This window comes from Hirundo rustica, chromosome 1, assembly GCF_015227805.2.
Source record: "Hirundo rustica isolate bHirRus1 chromosome 1, bHirRus1.pri.v3, whole genome shotgun sequence".
NCBI lineage: Eukaryota > Metazoa > Chordata > Aves > Passeriformes > Hirundinidae > Hirundo > Hirundo rustica.
The window spans coordinates 74,839,243-74,861,723 of NC_053450.1; positions in this window are offsets into that span (position 1 = coordinate 74,839,243).

The window sequence follows — 22,481 nt, forward strand, 5'->3', positions numbered from 1 at the left end:
ATATACATTTGGGGAGATGATTGTTTAGATTTGTATGTGAATTTGAGCAAAGGTGTTTGTGATGGACTAAGTAATATTAATCCTTTAATGGTGTAATGCATTCATTTGGTTTATATTGTGTTTTATCGGATTTGTAATCTGTTTTGTGGTTTTTCCTTACTCATCTGTAACCTAACTCTTCCACTGCCACTTCTCCCTGATTGGATGATGTCTTGTCCCTGCCTCTGGCCCTGCCCCCTGGGGAAAAAGCCCCTGGATGGGTGGGGCCGCGCTCTCTCTGGCCCGGAAAGCGATCGGGGAAGGTCTCCAGCCAAGCAGGGCAGGACTCGAGAATAAAGCAATATTTTCCACGCGGACAAAAAGCAGGTTCTTTCTTTTGCCATCGGCGGCCATCTAGTCTTGTGGTGAGTTACCACACTATGAGATGCTTGAACAGAGATAAAGATGAGAAGCCCTCTGTGCCAGTGAAGAAGTGAGAAGATATCTATGTACCTTAAAATGAAAAAATCCTTTGCTTTGGAGTTATTCATCTTTAAAAGGTGACGCCCCAGTATGCAAAAGTCTAAGACCCATGACCCATAAGCAGCTTGGGAAACTGCTCCTGGGAGGGTCACAAAGGCAGGTTTCCCTGGGCAGATGTTTTTGTGACAGTTAAAAAAACCCACAAGAAAACTGTTCAAAGTTGTCAGTGGGATCCATGACTCTAAGAGTGACTCTTCCCCTAAAGAATTAATGAAAGACTATTGTCAGATAGTGAAACTGACTGAAAATTACAAGTTTTGTCTCTTTATGTTGTTTTGTAAGAAAGTGAACAGTTTGTAAGGGGAGGGAAGAGTGTTTTTGAAGTTTCATTCTGTTTTAGTTTTTTTCCAACTTTCTTTTTCTATTATTTTAGGTGTGTTAACAAAACTATTTGTTATTTTTTAAGGTTGAGCCTGCTTTGTTTTTCTGCTAGTCCTTCTCCCACAGAAAGAGTGAGTACTAAGACCAGATTTTAGTAAGTGTAAAACCACTACATGAATGAGTGTTTCTGCTCAGTTTCAATATTAAAACTATTACAACCTGTTCCCTCCACAGCAACAGATATCTAATCTCATGCAATATACTTTCTGGGGGGTTATTCCTTCCATCTCTTTCTTAAGTCTCTCTTCCTCAAAACAAAACAAAACAAAACAAAACAAAGCAAAACAAACAAACAAAAAAAACCCAGACAAACAAAGAAAAACACACACCAAAAAACCCAACCCACCTTATAGTCACTAGGGCTAGATTTTTCTTCTTTAATGGAGAGACCAGCTAAAAATTCTAGTGATGACTGTGAAGTGAGGAGAAGCACTTAAGAGAATACTTGTTCTCTATAATCACTCATAAAAGTCATATAGTCATCCTCCATAGCTTCTGTGCTCCTACTTCTCTCTTGTTTCACAGAAGTATCGGTTTCAAACCAGCACTGCAACAGCAAGAATTTAGTTCCCAAATCTATTTTTATTTGCAAAAAGTTAAATTATTTTTCCCCAAATCTAGTAAGCCTGTTTTGCCAAAGACAGTAATCGGTAAGTGATTTCCCAGTCTTTATCTCAACCAGGATGTTTTTCATCCTACTTTCTCCTTCTGTCCTGTTGAGGAGGGGGAATGAGAGAGTGTCTGGACGGGAATTCAAACCTTAGCCAAGGTCAACAATGCTAATTTGAGTATATTAAAAATCTAGTTGTGTATTCTTCTGGTGGCATATGCATAGATTAACCTGAGACATTTGGTCTCAGGGTGTTCATAAGTATAAGATGAACCGCTGAATCATTCCTATAGCAGCAAAATCTCCTCTTGTCTTCCACATTTTACTGATACACATCAAGTTATTTAAATAAGGGGTGCGTTTGAGAACGGCAACAGCTCAAAACAAAATTCCTGTCAACCAAGCAATTCATCCAACACAAGATAAGGAAATGGTTCAGAAAGATGGCAGTCAGCTATGCTGTTTGTTCCAATGGCAGGTAGCTCTTGACTGTATTTTCCCAGTAGAAGGTATCTTGTTGGAAAAACACCTGTATCCCAAGTGTGACTAATATTCCAAGGACTTAACCATAATGTACACACAGAGATCCCATGGTGTGTATGCTTCAAGATGCATGCTTGTAAATGTTCATTTGGATTTCTAAACCATGAGACTTACTGCAGTGCATTCAAATGTTTCCAGAAAGAGTTGTTTTAGAGAGTAGGAGGTTTTTTATCTGCTCAGGGAAATTAAGTGCTTTTATTGGTTGAACAGAGGCAGCTTAAGCAGTGGTAGACCCTATTATTTGAGCTCTACTTGATCTGGTCACATTTGAGCATCTAAAGAAATTTTCCAGCTCATTCATAATGGACTGTACTTAAAAATCACGTCAATATGTCTAGGATAATAAACTAGAAAAAACCCTATGACTTGTTCCAGGAAGCCATACTAGGATGTTTGGGGAAACCACATTCTGGGGGGGTGGTGGGGGAAATTCCACACAATAAATTAAACCTAATTACATGCCGTTCTGTGGAGTTCTTTTGAACAGATAATGAGATTTCTCTTAAAATGTTTTAGGGCTTTTGGCTCTGATGTTCCATCAGACAACCATTTTGAAACTTCCCTCTTTATTGTATCTAATAAAAAGTAAATTAATCCTGAAGCTTTTTTTTTACTATGAGAATATTATTGAAAAAAGGGCCAAGATTCCTTAGGATGCTTTTTTTTTTTTTTTTTTTTTTTTTTTTTTTAAGTTTGGTCATGAGTGTTTTCTCTGCCTCTTCTTGTCATTAACAATCTGGGGTATAAACAGTTTTATTTACATAGCATCATAGCATAGTTTTCAATCACACAAAATCTGCAAAGAAAGCTTGCTTATAAATGCCTGTGAAATACCACAGATAGATACTTGTTTCTGTAATAACTAACTCTTTCTTCGGATCATTCTAATAGGTCTCTTCTACATCTGTTGCACATAATTTTTTTTTTCCTCAGACTGTGTAATTACAGAGTTCTCATTCTAACAGTTTCTCTGAACATCAAGACTACTGAAGTGTTTTTCATATCAGTTTAGTTATGCAGAAGGCTTGCCTCAGAGAGTGAAATTGTAAAGCCTGAACCTCAACATTCTAATTGAATAGATAAGTCTTTAAAAAATCTGACTTCAGACAATCATATTAAATAACAGAAAGGGGGAAGCAGATAGCATAATATTACCATATAATCACATCCTTCTTCACCTTCCTCTTGCTTTGCCCTAGGAAAATATTGGCATTCTGTTTCTGGTTTGTTGTTGGATATTTTTTTCATTTTTTTTTTCCTGGTAAACTAAAGTTAAATGTTTAAGTAAGCTGTGCTTCATGATTATAATAATCACTTTTATTCTTGATCTGGTAGTTCCAAACTTTTATAACTCTGTTGCAAATCCTTTTCTTTTAATTAGATTATTTTAATAGATGGGAATTCAGTTGAATAATCAACTTTATTCCATTTTTTACCACACAGCTGTTAAAAAAAAAGGAGGGAAAAGCTCTAAGTCACTACAGCATTCGATATTTATTTTCCAAATACAGCCTAGGAATGTCAGTACTACTGGGATCGAGCTGAAAGGTTATTCAAGATGCTTTACCATGCTAACCTTTATTTATGACTGAAGCAGACAAGCCGGTGAGACAATATGCAGCTCGAGGTTCCTCACTCTCTATTTGTGACCCGTCCATAAGAAATTTCCTTGTGAGAATGATTGTCTTGTAAAAAGCACTAATTAGCTATTGAACTGATTCTAGCATATGGTGCAGCAGAACTTTCATAAAACTGGCTTGAATAGAATGGTGCCATCTGTCTGGGTTCAGTTCAGCTAACAGTCTGTCAGATTTTGTTGTTTTAACCTCTCCAGTAATTAAAGAGAAATTGGCATGGACTGCTAAGAAAATGGAACCTCCCAAAAAACTACTAAACCTTCAGTTTCTGGGTAATAAACCCCTTGTGAATCATAAACAACCATTAGGGTTAATATCAGTAAAATCAAGCTAATACCATTTTCTCTCACATCCTGGAACCTAGAATTCTGATGTAAATCACAATGGGGCTACAGAAGATCACTTGGTTTGTGTGTTCTGGAATATTGACTAAAGTTATAAATACCATTTAATTTAATCACCTTTATCATGAGTCCTTTATCATTTCCATTAATGGCAGCAATCTGCTGATAAGAAATATGGCAGTTGAAATTCAAATTTAAAATTAAAAACATGCTAAATATTGGTCTATCAATAAATAAAACATGCAGAAGAGATTTAGGTTTTTACCTTGCTAATATCTATAATAGATTTTCAACATCAGACATCATATAAATTGCTTCTTTCTTTAGGCCTAAATCTGAGTGAGATTCAGCCGAATTACATTATTTCAGAAGGAAAATAACAAGCTTGTATTTCCATGAGGAGCTTTAGATCAATGTCATTAGACAAAGCCGACCTTACTGAGCTTATTAAACAGATGAAATTTATCTTATAAGGCAGCTACTGAACCAAAGAAAGAGTTTTTACCCTAGCAGGGTAGGGGTAGAGAATTCTTCTCAAAAATGAGAACAATAAACTAGAAATGACAATTCATTGATATTTTTTCCTTCAAATTAAAATCAGCTTCAGTAATACCTGTCTACATTTATGGAGCAGCCAGTGAATGTTTTAAAATAGTTTACTAAAAGGAATATTTTTTTTAAATAATATATTCAAATAATAAAGTCACACTCAGAAAACGTCCCTCTACTTCCTTGAAGCATACATCCTTTCCCAAGGATTTCATAATCCCATATAGCCCTTCTTCTTGATTCAGCCCTAACTGTCTTGATCTGTCACTTTCTTTTTCATCGGAGCATGATGCTCATTCTGTATAACGAGATTTTGCAAATGCAGTCATTCTAAAATTTGTAAGATTATAGACTTATTAGATTTAAATGTCCAGCAAACTCTGCACACAACGAAGTCAATAAAAATCATGCAGATTCCAGAGAGGAGAAGGTTTTGCTTCACATCTCCTTCCCATGTTTATCTGATAAGGTGCAAAGGCAGGGGTCTGGCCACACTGCTGGCTAGATAGGCAGCTGCATACTGAGGCTTCTGCTCTCTTGCAAGGACATCCATTTTCAAGCTTCAGAGAAGCTAGATTTTTAATGTAAACTAATAAAATGAGAATAGAGAGGCTTATCTGCACCCCACTTATTTAATATCCGGTCATAGAAACATAGAATGAATTATAGAATTATAGAATGGTTTGGGTTGGAAGGGGATCTTGAAGATCATCTGGTTCTAACCCTGTGCCTTCAACAAGAAGGTTTTAACCCTAATATTTCAGCAGTATTCATTTAGCTGTATTATTTATGTATTATTTATACGTTATCTCTAGGCTGAAGTAAACAGTGATCTTAACTATCAATCTACCAACATCAGTTTTAGACTACCCTTTTCAGTGTTCTTTCAAATATTATTTTTTCAACTGAATTAATGTGCTCCCATTCTAGAAATTATAAGTAACCATAATGGATTCATTCTTCCTGTTTTCCAGTAGTGGTGAGAGTATAATTACACAACTTGAATTTCCATTTTCTTTTTTCAGAAATAATAATAATATAAAGATTAACAAGCCCTAGCACGGTACATTCAACCTTTCATAAAATTCCATTAAACAAAGTGTACTAATACTAATAGTGTACTTTTTCTAAAGCACACACATTTTTAAGACTAATTGAGAATTTTAGGAATTATTTTTGAGCTAACAAATGGTAATTTTAATTTGTTGTTGATACAGTAAAGTACTTGAAGCAATGGGAAATTGTTCATAGTTACAACTACTGAATTATTCCAGTCCAAAGTTCATGAAGGTTTGTAGTTTCCCCCACGAGATTAGACGGCCGCCGATGGCAAAAGAAGAGTCTGACTCTCTGGCTCTGGGTTGGATATTACAGCTTTTATTTTTAAGTCCTGCTCAGCTTGGTAGAGACCTTTCCTGGCAACTCACCGATGCCAGAGAGTGCTGGCCCCTCCCCCACCGTGGCTTTTTCCCCCAGGGGGCAGGGCCCAGAGGCAGGGCCCAGAGGCACCACCCAATCAGTGATAAGTGGGAGGAAACAGGATTAGGTTTGAGGGGGATGGGCACTGCTGGGCAAGGACAGATAGAAAAGAACGTTACAAATCCGATGAAATATAAACCCAATTAATGCATTACAACAAAGGTAGGAAACTGTTTTCAGAGCCTGATTTATTTAAAATAAAATCTAAAATACCGATTTCTGACACATGTATCAAAGAGTTGTCTAAAATTTACATTGGCAGTTTAAAAATTATATATAACATTTCTCTCAGAGAAACACAGTATATGAAGAAACAATCAAGAGTAAGATAATAAGAGGAAACAACCAGCAGTAAAACAGTGCCATCTACTTTGGATTAATAAAAATAATGTTGATGAGCTAATTAAATCAAGAAATTGAATGAGAGGATAGAAAGGTTCAATATTATTTTGTTAAACATCTCAAAAATAAGAGTAACAGAAAGGCAACAGAAATTTTCAAAGTGAAATGTGAATATATACCCCATCCCAAAAATTGAAGACTAAGATTAAATGGGCTCTTGTTATTTCATTGTATAACTTGTAGCTATTATGTGAATATCCATATTTGGTTTCAATTTTCTCCCACACGCTTTTCAGACAGCAGTAAAAATGAAATTGTAGTTTCTTAAAAAACTCAGTTAAAAACTGTGACAGATCTTAAATGGGGTACTACTAAACTATTTAAATCTACAGAAAACAGCCTTTAATCTTCACTACTGGAAAACTCTCTAATCTCAATCACTATCTTGAATGCTGAATCATTTTATGTAATACAGAACAAGAGCTCTGATACTTAAATGCTTCATAGAATCCCTCTAGCTTAACAAAGAACCTGTGAACTGATAGGTTATCTTCATCTTTATTTGAGAACTTTCAATATTGCCTCATGTCACATTTTGAGATATGAGTTTACTGCCTCTATTCAGCTACTGCTTGAATTCTTGTAACTGAAATAGTGCCAAACCCAACTGTCTCAAAACCAGTTTCTGACCACACTTCATTTCTTGGAGTGTGTTGCATTGTTACTTGTGTAGTTCCACCTTTGTAGTAACCACTGTAGTGCTGGATATTGCCCACTACTGACAAGCGCTGGCAAGACACTGAACAAGTTGGAACCCATGCCTAGAAAACTGATTTTGGCCAGATAAAATGCAGGTAATTCAAGAAAACACTGATAGGGAACTTGTGTGTTGGATGTCACTGCAGCAACATCAACACTAAAAACAGCAATAAAGTGTGGGACATGGAGAAAATACATTATTTGAATTGGTCTGAGGAGTTCTTGAATTAAAACCCTTATGAAAGACATCCTCAGATTTCAGGTAAACTAAACCTGTAGTGGTGCAAGAGTTGTTTTATTAAGTTATTAAGTTATTTTTGTAAGATTTATAAGTTATTTTTGTAATGGTTCAGTCCACTGTACTCCCCTGTGTTCTGTTATAGTTTCCCACCTATGAATTAGTTATATAACCAGACGTTATTTGTCAGTCATTCCTCCCCTGCACCTGTCCCTGTCAGTCCCCCCTCTCTCCTCTTGGTCGCCCTGTGTGTCACTTCGAGACCCTTCCCTGGCTTCTGGAAAGATCCAGGGGAGGCATCGAGTGATAGGCTGGTGCCCAGGGAATCCCCTCTTCCCCTCTTGTGATTTGTTAATGGTTCAGAAGTTGACAGCCCATGTTACACCCCTGTGTTCCCTGGTTGGCTGACCGGTTGTCACCACCCCTGGATCCTCCGCTGTTTATAAGTGGCCGCAAGGCTTTGATCTCTGCCCTCTCTGGGCAGCAGTGGTCTGAGGCGGAGCTCCTTGCTGGACTCCCCTTAATAAACTACCTTTGACCCTGCTCAAAGAGAGTCGACCCTTTTTCCATCACCGCAGTCGTAACGCCATCAGGTCCACTCGCCTTTGTGGGGAACCAAGAACCCACTGGGAGGAGGTTACTCACCCTGCCTGTAACCCCGACCGATCCACGCTGTCGCAGTGCAGAACTGAGCTAGCCTGTGGTCAACGCCTGCTAGGTGTGAGGGACACTGCGACATAAACCTTATTTACACTCCAGCTATTTGGAACCACTCATTCATCCTTAGAATTATGAACCTGAAAAATGCTGAACTATTGATCAGTGCAGGACCTTTGAGAAATGGAAGCTATGTCATTACTGTTTTATTGTTGTCTACACAGTGGCAAGCAAGAACTTCCAATTTAGACAATTAAGTAAATAATAATGAACAAGAAGTTACCTATATAAGTTGATAGACTTTGAATTCACATGGCTAAAAATCCACTTTTGAACTTCTGAATGTTACTAAAATTCTGGTGTGCAAAAATCAGTCTTTCATCTATTTTTCTCTTGAGAAAACTGCCTCTGGGAATAGATGTTAAAATTTTAAAAAATGGCTATCTACTTTGAAATGCTGGTGATAACTTACAAGACATTTACTACTTTATTTTGAACTGTATATTTCCAAATGTAAATTTACTAGTTTAAAATACACTATTAAAAAATCTTTTGAATTGTTTTTACTTTTGTAGCTTACAGCTTGACTCATAGTATTTTTTTAAATAAAATCACTTATTTATATGCAAATTTAAAACACTTATGGACCAAGAGAAACTTCAGACTCCTAAAATTCAAACAATACAAAAGTAATATGGAGATAGCCTTGCTGATTCTGTGGTGACTTAGAACTAACTTTTTCCCAGATCCTAAAAGAGGTTGAAAATTGTGTTATTTGTCTGTGGTGGAAACAACTTTCCAGGTAAAAGTGAGAAAGAATGTTAGCTCCTCAGCATTTTGTCTGTTTGTTTGCACCAGGGAGCTGCTGCATATCTCATCAATTATTAGAAATTACTACACTTCTTTTTAACCTGATAGAGAACCGTGCAAGAAGAGTCCTATGGAAACCACTCAGGTTTTTTAGCATTAATGTGACCAAAAAGAAGAATTCTCTTTTAACACTTAAGCTAAATGTTCCCTTTGAGATCTGTCATGTTTCTTTTAAATGTCTTAAAGAAAGTAAGTTTTTTAAAACTACCCCTGCACACACTTTTTTTCCCTTTTTTTTTTTTTTTCTTTTTTTTAAACTGGAGAGAAATCCCTTTATAGAACACAATTAAATTAACTATGAGATATTTAAGAAATATATTTCACAGTTAAGTATTTACTATGTGCATGAATTCATGTTGCCCATAAAATAAGTATTCATGTACAGGAGAATTTGGTTTTCTTTGCTTTCATGCAACAATTCTGCATCACGTTAAACTTCTCAAAATCCCTCTCACCTCAAAGCAAACACAGTCTGGTTCCATGAAAGCAGTAAAATTAGGCGTGCAAGTATCAAATCTAACTGATTTTTGGTCACTAATGAACCTCCACATAAAACCACTTCTTTTTTTTCAATGAGCACAGATCCTACACAAGAATAGGCTTTTTCTGGTTTTGAACCATGTAGCAAAAATAATGAAAATAACTTCATTTAAATTTCCTTACATGCATTTTGATTGAATCCAAACCACAGTTCAAGAAATGGGAAAAAAGTTAAAAAATTGGAATTTTTTCACACTGAGCTCTCAGCGTAACATCTAAGGAAAAGGGGCTCAATTATTCTGACTTAGCACACACTAAAACTGATACTCTATTGAGATAAGACATGAAAAATTAAGTGACATATAGAAGTTTCTTGGGTTTTTTTTAAAGACTCAGAAAAGATTTTCCATTTTTTTACCAAGCATTTATTATGTGAAATTAGTGAAAGCTAATTTTTAATTTCTTTTATAAACCTGACACTATGTTTAAATATCTAATATTTAAATAAATGTTACATGGACTAAATAAATATATATACATATATATATATATAGCTTGGAGAAAGAATATGAGCTTTAGCCACTTATATATTAGACTGACCAAACCTCTTTGTAAAACACCACAGGTCATACTCAGTGAAGAAACATAACCCTCAAAGGTCAGCCGTACTGTAGCATTGTGTAGCTACTGAGTTCAAGGTGTCTAGGGAGGTTGCAGCTGCTGGCACCAGCAGAGGACCAGAAGAGACTGTCTTTATTTAAGCTCAAGAATCCATTTTGTTACCCCCAGAGGGGAGGAGGGGGATGCAGAAAAAAGAAGGCAAAGGCAGGGTCATAGGCAAAGGCAGGGGTTTATAGGGCATAGCAGGGGTGGAGTTTAAGGTTTGGGTCAAGGGAGGATCAAATTCCAGCCTCCTTAGAACAGGAGGGCTCCACACCATACATTCTGAATAGTTTTACTAAACAGTTACCGGAATTCTCATTATATTCAATTTGTTAGTTACACCAATTTAAAAATTTGTTTTAAATCTTCTTCTGGTGCTATAGTGACATTGGGTTTATTTGCAGTGAACACAGCTTGAAGCAGACATAAAGATAAATTTTGGTACTTAAATTTTGGTGTCTTTTCAGCTATATTCTTTGACTGTCACCAGTGGCTTCTAAATATTTTATCTGTAGCTTACTTATTCATGAATTCCTTAGGTATTTTGGTTTCCTAGGGTGATCCCAAAGAACTAAAAAGAAAGTTATAGAAACTAGAAAAATAGATCATCTACAGTTTACATTTGGGAAAATGTTTACTAATATGTTTAAGCATTTATCACCACCTAGGCAGCAGATTTTCACCTCTGCTGGTGTTTTTTTCATCACCTAATACTATTACTATTAGCTCAGATTTGAGGTTTATGTGACTACTTTCCTCACAACTAAGCATCTCTAAACAAGTCAGAAAATTTTCCAAGTAAAACAGCATGACTTGGAATCCAAACTAGGATATTTTTAAATTGTAAACAGAGAAATCTTGAGTAAACTATGCCAGATGAATACCAGTAAGATAAAATTTATAAACATTTCTCCGAGTGTGTCCTTGCATTCAGACTGTCAGAGGTCTCAGTGGCTTACTGAGTTGCAGCAAACTCCATAAAAACTACCCAAAGTGCAGGGGTGACTACTCTGCACTGGTTCCCAGTTGTTTTTTCTTTGACTTTCTGACCCTATTTTTCTATCTGACCTCTGCTGACATGTCTCTGAACTTTCTTCTCTTAAGCTTTCTCAGCCAAATCTAAGAAAAAGAGCAATTATGTGCTTCTAGAGGAATCCTCTCAAATATTTACTAATGAATATTTGAAAATTTTGAAAACTAATGAAAATTTCAATGAATTAATATAGAAAAAAAAAAATAAATCAAATGTTGTCCACAATTATTCTAATAATCCATTCCTCACTGATTTAAATGAGTCTTCAGAATTTCTCTTCTAGATCCACCCCTCTTGGACCACACTTATCTGTTATGCCTAAAATCAAATATCCAGCTGACATACACTATCATTCTATGCAAAAGCTCAGGTTTGTTTATTACTATGGCAACTTCATTCCCTTTTTTCGGGTTTTTAGTAGCAGGACATTAATGTGAGAGGCCAGCTTCAGATCAAGATTTTTCTTTAGGGTGACAATTGCAGATCAATTTTATTTGCCATTTGTGTGGCAAATTACTCATGAGAAGATTTTCCAGAACATCAGGCTAGTCAAAACAGTAATGAGAGACACCTCACTTTTCACTCCAAATGCAAAGGTTGCTCAAAGCTACAAAAACTGTAAAAACAAGTAGTTCTCTCTAGTATCAGTATACCAGATTAACTGCAAGTTAATTGGATGTTGAGCAAAAAATAAGGTGCACTTCCATTATAATTTTTTCCAATAAGACACAACTACTTACCATAAAGCAAATTTTATATAATAGATTATAATAGAACTTTATATTGTTGATATTATTAATAATAATAATAATAATGATAATAATAATAATTCATTATAGCACTATAATGCTGACACAATAAAAAGTTCTCAGTTACTTGTCAAGGGCTGAAAGCTCTGCATAGGACACAGAAATACGTGGATGATAGCTTACCAGTTAGATCCCCAAGCTTTTTAGCAGACCAATGATATTACAGGTGCTCATGTAAGAGTTGAGAGGGGCTTTCTTCTATGGGAGTTTCTGCTGTGCTGGGAGAGTTTTGTCTCCATTGTACTGTTTCTGTAAGAGTGTGACTGATAGTAAAGTTTAACTTCACTATAACTGAGACTGAAAGACAAACAAAAGTGCAGTTTATATCACTGGGAAAATGTGGAGGATCTGAGTAGAACTCAGTGGTTATAAAACAGAAGAATATGCATTAAACCCACTGTGCACATAGATAAAATGTCAGGTCTTTGGTGCAGAAAGAAAAAAAAAATCTCATTTACTTCTAATCGGTTACATTGGAGATGAACTTCAACCAAGACTCATCTGCACAAACACATTGAAGAATACTTCCCTAACCTTTTCTTAGTAATAACAAGGGAAAATAACAATTCTCCAGATTTCCTCTTATAAGCGAAGGGGAAAAAAGTTCAAAGCAAACACAATCACAAGATGAATGAGGAAAATCAATTCCACATACAGAGGGGTAATCTTTGACTTGCCATTAAATGGCATTTATGAGTGCTTAAAGAGTCAAATGGGATGATCAAAAAGAGGTGATAATTTTTTTTCCAAAAGTAGTAGAAAAGAAAAATGAAAGGAATAGATATAGACTACGCATTTTTTCAAAGCAACATCCCTGTTCAGTTGACACATTTTTCAATGGAAGAAAAAAAATAGGCAGAAGAATCTTTGAGGCGTTCTTGTGTTTTCTTTTCATCAATTTTTTTCTATTCTGAATGGCTTCACATTTTTGTAGTTTATGACCTGTTTATACAACATGTAAGTATTTGCTTCTTCGAAAGGAAATTGGTAGAAATAAGAGTTGGTGTCACTAAGAGGAAGACTTGTGAAATCTATTTAATAGCAAACTACATATGTTCACTTTCCTAACTGTACCACTGGAGAACAGATGCTTACAACTCTTTGTATTCTCCAGCTGTGGAGTAGGACTCCAGGTACAAACCACTGAAAGACAACTTTATTTCCAATGAATATTGGATGTGTTTTGGAAACAAACACATTTCTTCTCACAGTCATGGCTGACAGTAGAAATAGGATAAAAAGATGGAAATCTAGGCCACTTTCCTCTTTTCCTTTTAAATCAAAACGACTTTTTGCCTTAGAATATTCTACTGTGTGAAAACACAACAAATTAAATATTCAAGGAAGTCTGCCATACTTTCACAAGTAAAAAAAGGATTTTTACCCTAATTTGAAGGAGGAGGTGAGAAATTAAGTGCTATGATGTTAGTCATGATCATCTTTCACCTTTTATCATTATAGTACAGCCATTTATTACCCAGCATTTTGTACTTTGACCCTAAGATAGTCTTGTTTTATGTGTGATGATACCATATAGGTGGTATGAAATTATTTCCTTGTAATTCTTCTTAAATTGCATCTAGGTGTATGCATGAAAATTAGTGTTTTCTTAGACTATGCTAATTTGAATTGCCACTTATTAAGGCAAACATGTTCTGATTCTTCTTCCTGCTTAAATGGACAGATTTTTTTCCATTTGAGGTTAGGTTGGAATTTTCATGAAACAAAAATAAAAAAGAGATTTGTTTGAAATCAGATGTTCAATAGTATTAAACTTTATTTTGAAACAATCAAACAAAAAAGTTCAAAGTTCTCTTTAAGTTATTAGAATAATGGATTGTGTTTAAAATGCACTATATATATACTTGGATGTTACACAAAGAAACTTTGAGTCACTGGCTCTTGCTAACTTTTTTTCATACAATAGTGCATTATCCTAGCACCTATTTTGAAGTGGAGAAGAGTTAAATGGAAAGCTGCTTATACTAAGTCAAAACATTTCTGTATGTACTATATAATGGACATACAGTCTGGAAGCTACTTAATGATTATGTTCATAGTTAATTAAGTGAGACTCAGTAATGAATATGGCATACAACATTTATTTTCTCAGCAAAATAAGTCCAAAGACCATTAGTCTACAGTCACAGTAGGGATTTTTACACCTTCAGAATTTAACTTGTGCTTTTACAGCACATTTTTTTTAAAATGTCTTAACCTTGTGCATTTCCAAGATTCTGCTTGAATCTTTTCTCATGAAACAGTTCTTTATCAGCCTCATTTCCCATTTTAGAGTCTTACACAATTTTTAAAGATCTTTTGCTAGGTTTAAAAAATGCAGTATTTAATTATGTGGGGTTTTTTTTGTTTTTGTTTGTTTGTTTGTTTGGGGTTTTTTTGGTTTTTGTGTGTGTTTTTTTTTTTCCCCATGTGATAATTTATGGAACAGCTTACATCCCTCTTACACATCCTATTTTTGCTTTTTCCCATTTTTTTTACATTATTTACATCATTACTTCTGCTATCTTCCTTTCAGAGAATAGTTCCCCAAGGAATTGGGATCTTTCCTGATACTTCAAAAGATAATGCTGTGTTTTGAAAATTAAACAAGATTTGTGTTCATGGTTGCTTGTAGGAGACTATAATTTGGAGAATATGAAACTTATCAAATTAACGTAAGAATGCTAAAAGATATGTTTATTATAAATGATTGTTAGAAAGAGTTAAAGTTTGGCTGAAAACCATGTAGTTTCCATTCTTTATTTAAACGACAGAAGTTGAAATGTTTTATATAGATTAAGAAAACCTCTTTGTAGAATTTAATGTATTTTTAGAGAAATCAGGCTTGTGAAGGAGAAAGGAATAAAGTTAATTGGAAAACAGTCTCAATATGATCTAAAACTGCAAATATTTAGAGCGCTTCCATGAATAGAGGCATGGTGATGTCATAATGGCATCAGAGAGGTGGAAAGGCTGGCTTCATATCTGTCTCAACAAACCTGCAATTGAACTCAGGGCAGATCTGCTTATAAAGGTTAGAAAAATCTTTAGGCCACATCTTCTGATCTTCATTTTTCCTTAAGTTTATATTTCTTTTAATGTAATGTTTAATGTTTAATACAAATTTGGAAGGCAAAGATTTTTTCTTCATGTATTAATTTTATTACTAAATTTACTACAACAGCACTTTAATTTTTCATTAACACTTTTGTCTTCTACAGTACAAGAAATAGGAAAGTCTTTAGGGTTTCTTACTTTAGACTGTATGTCATAGATTCTTATATTTGTCAAAAGAATAGCACATATAATTCTGAAAGGCATGAACCACATAGTCAGTGAGCATAGGCTAATCAACCCCCCTTCATAAAAAGTACCCAGAAAGTATCTGAGTAAGATTGCTGAAACAGAAAATCAAGGTTCCAAATAGAAGTTAAATCTGTTAATCTTTAAACTACTTATTTGTACTTAAGGCATCCCTGGAGGAGAATATGTAACAGATCCTACTGAGTCCCAAGACTCCTGGGAAACTGTCTATTTCAACCATCCAGTAAAGTACGCTAATAATGCATCCTTTTCTTTTGATAGATGTTCTCCTCTCTTCTTTGTACACAGTAGGACAGATAATATGGTCTCATGATTCCATCCCTGTCCTACCTCTATGGAGTTTTCTATGTTCTTTGGGACTTTTTAGAAATGAAGTGCCATTCCAAACTTCTTTCTTCTTTAGATGACTGATACCATACTCAGAAGTACAAGAAATCCTTACTGTACAGTGGACAGCAATTTTACTGAATTAATTTGTTAAATGTTGCATCTCTCAGGCCCTATCTTCTATAATTCTGATATCCCTTGCTGACTGCCTTCCCCACAAAGCACTCTTATACTCTGTTTGAGATTTAACACCCAAATGTTTTAACTGCAGCCATTACGTCTTTTTATTTTGCCATAAAACAGGAGGCCTAAAAACAACAGTTACCTGTTTATATCCATTTCATTCTCCTGAGTTTTTTGTTAAATCCTCCAGTAAAAACTTCATCCCTTTGGAATCCATCTGTTGCATCCAGTTCATCCATCGCATCAGGTTGCATCCAGCAAGCATCCATTGCTTCCCAGTTCAGGACCTGCTTTGTCTTTTCATGTTCATAACCAATATCCCCTGTGTGACAGTGCAAAATGTTTTTTTGCATTCTTCATTTTCCATTCAGTTTTGGTGCAGTTAAAACAATCTCATCTTTTATTACCATTTGCCATTTCTCCTCTTGTTGGAAAAGCTTTTGTCATTGCCCTATAATAAAACTTTTTTCATGTAAAGATTGACACTTGAATCCTACTTATAAAATAATCTCAGCAGACCTAAGTACAACAGAACAATAAATCAAGTTTAGTAGCAAACACATTTTAAAACTAGGAGTTTTCAGGTGATGAAGGAGGAATAATAGAAAAAAAAAAAAAAAACAAAACCACAACAACAACAACAAAAAACCCCAACAAAAAAACCGAAACACCAAAAAACCCCAAACCTAATGTGTGAAGGGCAAAGAAGCTGCTAGCATCTTGAATTCCTGAAATGGCAGCGTAATGGTTTTAGTTATAACTGGGCAGAAAAACCAATTAACTTCACGCTCACCAAATTCTCTTTGCCAAATTTAGTGTAGTAGTTTCAGTGTTTACTTTCATTTTGTAGGAGAAGATTAGGAGAATCAAAGCAGGCTTAAGCTTAAAAATAAACAAATAGTTTTATTAACACACACTAAAATAATAGAAAAGTTGAGAAAAAAAAAAAAAAACAAACCAAAATCCAAAACCAAAACTAAAACCAAACCAAACCAAAACAACAAAAAAAGAAACTCATCCCTTCCCCCTGCAAACTGTTAACTTTCTTACAAACAACACAGAGAGACTCAACCTGTGATTTTCAGTTAGTTTCACCATCTAAACATAATCTTTCATCACTTTGGGAGAGGAGTCTCTCTAGAGTCTTACGGAGACATTCACCACAAGACAAAAATAGTGTGGTGGCTCCCAATGTTACAAATTTGCAACTGCCTGGAGTTTTTGTAGATTGTGCTGTTCCACTCATTAGGAGCCTTTCCTTTGGCTACTCATGGGCCTCTCAGTGTATTTGGGATGCTGTTTTAAGAATGCTTCCTCTAGTACAAAATAAGGATTCTCTTCTTCTATCTCTAGAATTGTCTCTATCTCAAAAGAAATAGAGACCTCCTTTTCCCCCAGGAGCCAAGGGCTTCAAATCACTTTCTCTCTCATCTTCATCTCAAAGGCTGAGACCTCCTTTTACTCCAGGAGCAAGGGGCTTTAAGATTCCCATTTAAATCTCAATCATATCAATCCCTAACTTTGACTAGAATTAGCATTCCCCCAAACAACATTAAAATGATACAAGAAACACTCTATTTCTCCACAGTTTACACCAGAGAAATCCAATTTAAAATGTTCACATCCTCATTCCCTCCTTCCAATAATCTTTATCAGTTCTTTCACTCTTGCTCCATTGACTTCGTGCTGTGTCTCTTCTACGTCCATTCTGTCTCTTTCTTCTCTCTCTCAGGGCAGGGTTAGGCTTTGGAAGCTTCGTGTTGCCAGGAAAGGGTTAGATCTGCCCAGGCCTGCAGTGGCCATGTGCTTTCTGCCCTGGGAAGCAGTTTCTCCCCCACTGCACCTCAGAGGTTTCCTCCCTCCAGTCTTTTCCTCTCCATCTGGAAATCATGGGGGGGATGTGGGGAACGGTGGGGGGAGGTGGGGGGAATTTCTCTGCCCACCCCTTGGTGACAGCGGGGTGGCTTCGGCCCAACCAGGCCCATGGCTGCTATCAGGGGCCTGGCAGAGATCCCCCCTGCTCCGGTGGCTCCAGGGAGGTTTTCAAAGTAGTTGATGTTAAGCTGCAACCTCTCCTCCCCTGCTGGGAGCCGATGGAGCCGGCCAGGCCTCAGAACCAGTTCCACCCCCAAACGGGGAGGGGGGGAAGGAGCAGCAGTCTCGGTTTTTTTCTCCGAGATTCAGGTGGTTTTAGAGTCTTTTTGCCTTCTGCAAAGCTCTGTGCCAAACGCAAGAAAAAGACAGAGTCTTCAGGTTCTGGTTTTTCAAGGTTGCACGCTTCGTTTATTGTTTCTTATCTTACAAATTTCTCAGTGCCTAACAAAGATCTGTGTAGCTGCTCGGGCATCTGGTGACTCCTCGACTCCTCCCACATGGGGCTGTCTCAGTCTTTTATACTAATTGCTACGTATTCTTTATTTATCATTATTTGCCAATACCTATCACTTATACTAAACAGGTCATCTCTACTTTGACCCAATCTCCTTAAACTACTTTGTGCCAACATCACTGCTGAAAATGGAGTGAGGGGAGAAGAAAGAAGAAGCAGGAGACAACGCCCCAAATCCTCCATCTTGCCCCTATTCACTTCAATACTAAAAACCCAAATCTACTATTTTCTCAACCTGTAATAAGCTAAACTACTATCTTTCACACTCTTGTGGCTTGCAATCCTTTCCGCAGTGCAGGAAGCCTTCCCCATGGACTGAGATCAAAGCCAATGTCCCTCTGGGCTCTGGGCCGGGGTCCCAGACCCCCCTGTCCAGGTCTCTGACCCTCCAGGGCAGCCAAAGGAATGCCCTGGGCTCCAACACAGCAGCAGGCCCAACTCAATGTTACCTGTTCAGCTGACGTGGAAGAAAAGGGCTGAATTGAACAAAATCAGAATTCATATGGGTACTTCCCAAAGTCATATTCAACATTCTCAGTGGTCAAAGCAGATGCCAATATCCTAACTTAGCTTCTGATAGGTTCCTGTCCTTTCTAAAACAATTCCAAGGTCCGGACAAGGTAACACTCCACATTCCTCCCTAACTAAAAACTAAACTGTGCCAACCCATGGCAGGCAGGAAGTAAATCACGAGGTGAGCCCACATGATCCATGCTGGCCTCCCGGATGGTAGGGAAACATCTTCAAAGTCTTGAAACCTAAGAAGCAAAACTTACTACTACAGTGAGCTATATAGACTAAATGGTCTAATGCTACTCCTCACATCTTTTCTGATGCCCTGCTTCTAGCTGGGATCAATATTTAATGCTTCTGCAAAAGTGAAAGAAACAACACTGTTTATTTGACTAGTTATGGATGGAGACATGGGGGAACTTTTGACCTTTGCTGGCAATCGCTAAATCCAGGGATCTTTCATGGTTTCATGGTTTGATTCCTCTATCTTATCATCAACAAACACCATTAACACAACATGATCAAATCTAATGTTTTCAGTGGTATAGAAGCTTCAGGCTATGTCTTGCTATTTGCATTTGATTAGCTCACTGAACAGTGGGATGAGTACAGAAGATGTACAGTGAGTACAGAAGATGCACATCACAAACATCTGTACATCTTCTGAAAGACATATATTCCAATACTGGCCACATTTAATAAGATCTCTTAATCCAGTGTGTGGCAGCCCAGTTAGAAATGTTAATTTGGTTTTCAGCAGAAAGTATCATGTCATAGGTTACTGTTACTCCAGGGTACGAGTCAGTGTTCGTATTAACTTGTAAGGTGTTCACTACTATGGTAAGCCTGGCTCAGTGGTGACAGGGTACCTGGAAACAACTGCACATTCAGGAAGGAATGTAAGTAACTGATTCAAAACAGCCTTGAAGTTGTAACTTTTTTCAGTAATATTCTAATTGAATGAGAACTTAGTGTGTGGTGAAAGTAATGGGTTCCTGGGTTGGTCCAAATTATGAAAATCTGTACATGTTTCCTAAACCCCATCTTTTCCAGAACAGTAGATCCTGAACTATATAATTTGTAAAGACCTGTCTTTCCAATAACCTTGTATTTAGGTGCTTTCCCCAGTCCAGCTACCAGTTATTAGGGTGTGTGATGTTTAAGGAGATGGTCTACACTATATCTTAGACCTCCAGATATGCAAAAAGAAATCTTGAAAAGAAAATCTGGGAATCTTGTGTAAGGTAAGAAAATTATACTAAAAGCTTCGGGTTTTACCCATAAAGCTACAGTATACTACTGTCAGTAAGAAGGGAAAAAAGATAGACTATTAGTGTTGCTGCTAGTTTTATTTTTGGTTTATTAAGCTACAAGAAAATGTAAATCAAAATAATAGGCACAATAATACCAATAAGACTAAGGGCTAAAATTATTTTTGTACCACTGTAAAACTTAGTTTAGAGCCAACACAATTCAATACTTAAGAAGTGACAGGAAAAAAATAATGTGAGGTTCATATTGTATAAAAAGCATCTTTGAGGAAGAGGTTTGATACTCTGCTCTAAAAGTAATTTTGATACCTGTGCCCTCTGGAGTCCAATGCTAAACTTAGGAATATAAGCTCATATTGCAAATATGAAATTGCACTAAATAATTTTATTTCTTTGGAAAAAAAAAATCTTGATTTCAGTATCTATAACTTGTGTCTTCATTTTTACTTCATGGGATATGTTGTATATTTAATATTACCCATAAAAACATTTGGTTTATTAATTTTTTCTCTTCCCCATTAAAGAACCAGCTACAGGTAAAATAGTAAATGGCAGAGGGGTGGTAAATGTCATGAGATGTATGGAATATCTGGGAAGAATAACAAAAAAGGCTTTAAGCCAAAAATTTGAAACAAAAATAAAGATTGTTGAACAGATTTATGAACTCACTAGTGGCATTGACAAACACAGATTCATAAAATATCCTGTGTTGTATGGGACTTAAAAGGATCATTGACTCCAGCTCCTGGACTGGCACAGGACAATGCCAAGAATCACAGATCCTGTGCCTGACAAAGACGGTTTCAGAAATGATTGAGCAGGTTTCTTTCTGTGAAGCTTTTGGAAAAAAAATATAAAATGTGACATAACTAGATCTGTAAGTTAAAAAACTATTGCAAAACTGGGCTATTCTTCCAAGGAAGCACTGTAAAATTGTACCTACCAACTTTCACTATTCAGTTGCTGACCTACTGGCACATTTTTCTTACTGTCTGGGAGATGATCAATATTATATAAAGCTATTGCTTTCGAGTTTAGAAAAGCAATGAACTGTCCTTACCCTTAGTAATTTAACTAATTTAATCTCAAATACTTCTTTCTTTTCCTCACATAGGTTCCTTTAAGGTAAATGAATTCACAAATCCAGGGAGACACATTTAGAAGTCTCAGAAAAGATGAAACTGTCTACCACTTGAAAAACTGTTCTCCACAAATTTTGAGACAGGGCCTTTCAGGAACAAATTTTATGATGTAAAAATATCTTTTGCAGCTTGCTGACTTAGAGCATGTCTAGAGTAAAAAGGAATTCTATTCCTCCTAAATCATTCAGGATGTATGATGCAGCTCTGATTTTCCCAAGAGAATTTTACAGTTTATTTTATTACAGCAAAGGGGGATTCTAAAAGAAAGAGAACTTAATTGGAAATATTTCTTAAAGTTGGAAAAATTACCAGCAGAATGTCTAGAAAGGAATTTCTTCTTTCCCCCAACTTTTGTTGATACATGAATTAATTAAAAGTAGAATACAGAGAAATGATTTAGCTATTTGTTGATATATGTTTTCAAGTCTTAATAACAACCCAATTCCCAACAGACTAAATAGGAAGAATCCTGAGCACGTAGCTTCCATTGAAATTCATTTCAATGGATTGAAATCCATTTTTAGATGCTAGGGACTTTGTCTATATCTTTGCCAGGAGTCACAAATCATAAATATTTATGACTTGCTGAAGAGAGGGGAAAGGATGATGAGATAAAATATCAGTATATAGAAAAGGTATCCTAACTTCAAAAAGAAGCCTTTAAACAGCAAACTAGCAAACCATGAAGAATAATAGTAATTTTGTCCCCAACTTGGATGTTAGAAGATACCACCTCTATCACAGAAGGCTTTTTTAAAGGGAACATGTAAGGGGTTTATTTATTTTATTTTTTTTCCCTCAAGCAAATATAGTAAAACTAACTAAATAGAAACATGAACATCAGGCAAACAAAACACTGTTAAGCTTAATTTATTAAGTGGTCCAAGTGACCACCTGTATCAAGAAAAATCTTTGCATTCCCCCTGCACAAATGTACCTGCAGTAACTGAGAACTGCTCTATACATCTCTTCAATGACTTGGCATTGTTGAATCTAGGGAAACTGCAACACTTGCTGCAGCCAGTCTCAGTGTCAGGCTCTAGACAGTGTCTTGGCACCAGTGTGAAGTTGCTGCACCTCAGGCAACTTTCTTCTACATGGTGCTGGATGGCCAAGCAATGATATTCCACCAATTTTTACTACTGAGGGCTTTTAGGCAGATGTCAACACAAGCTGCAAATCAAATCAGTCCATGATGATATCCCAGTATATGTTTCCAAAATGCTAATACGGTATCATTCTCTAGCCACTGGTTGATCTGTGGCCAGCATCTAAGCTCACCAAGTCTGTTCTTTGTTTTCATGTCCTGTTGGACCTGGTTTATCATACCCAGGGGTTGTGTCTATTGTTCTCTCAGCCACATCTCATTATATTCTATTATTAAACACATGAGAAAGGTGAGTGCCCATGACAGGA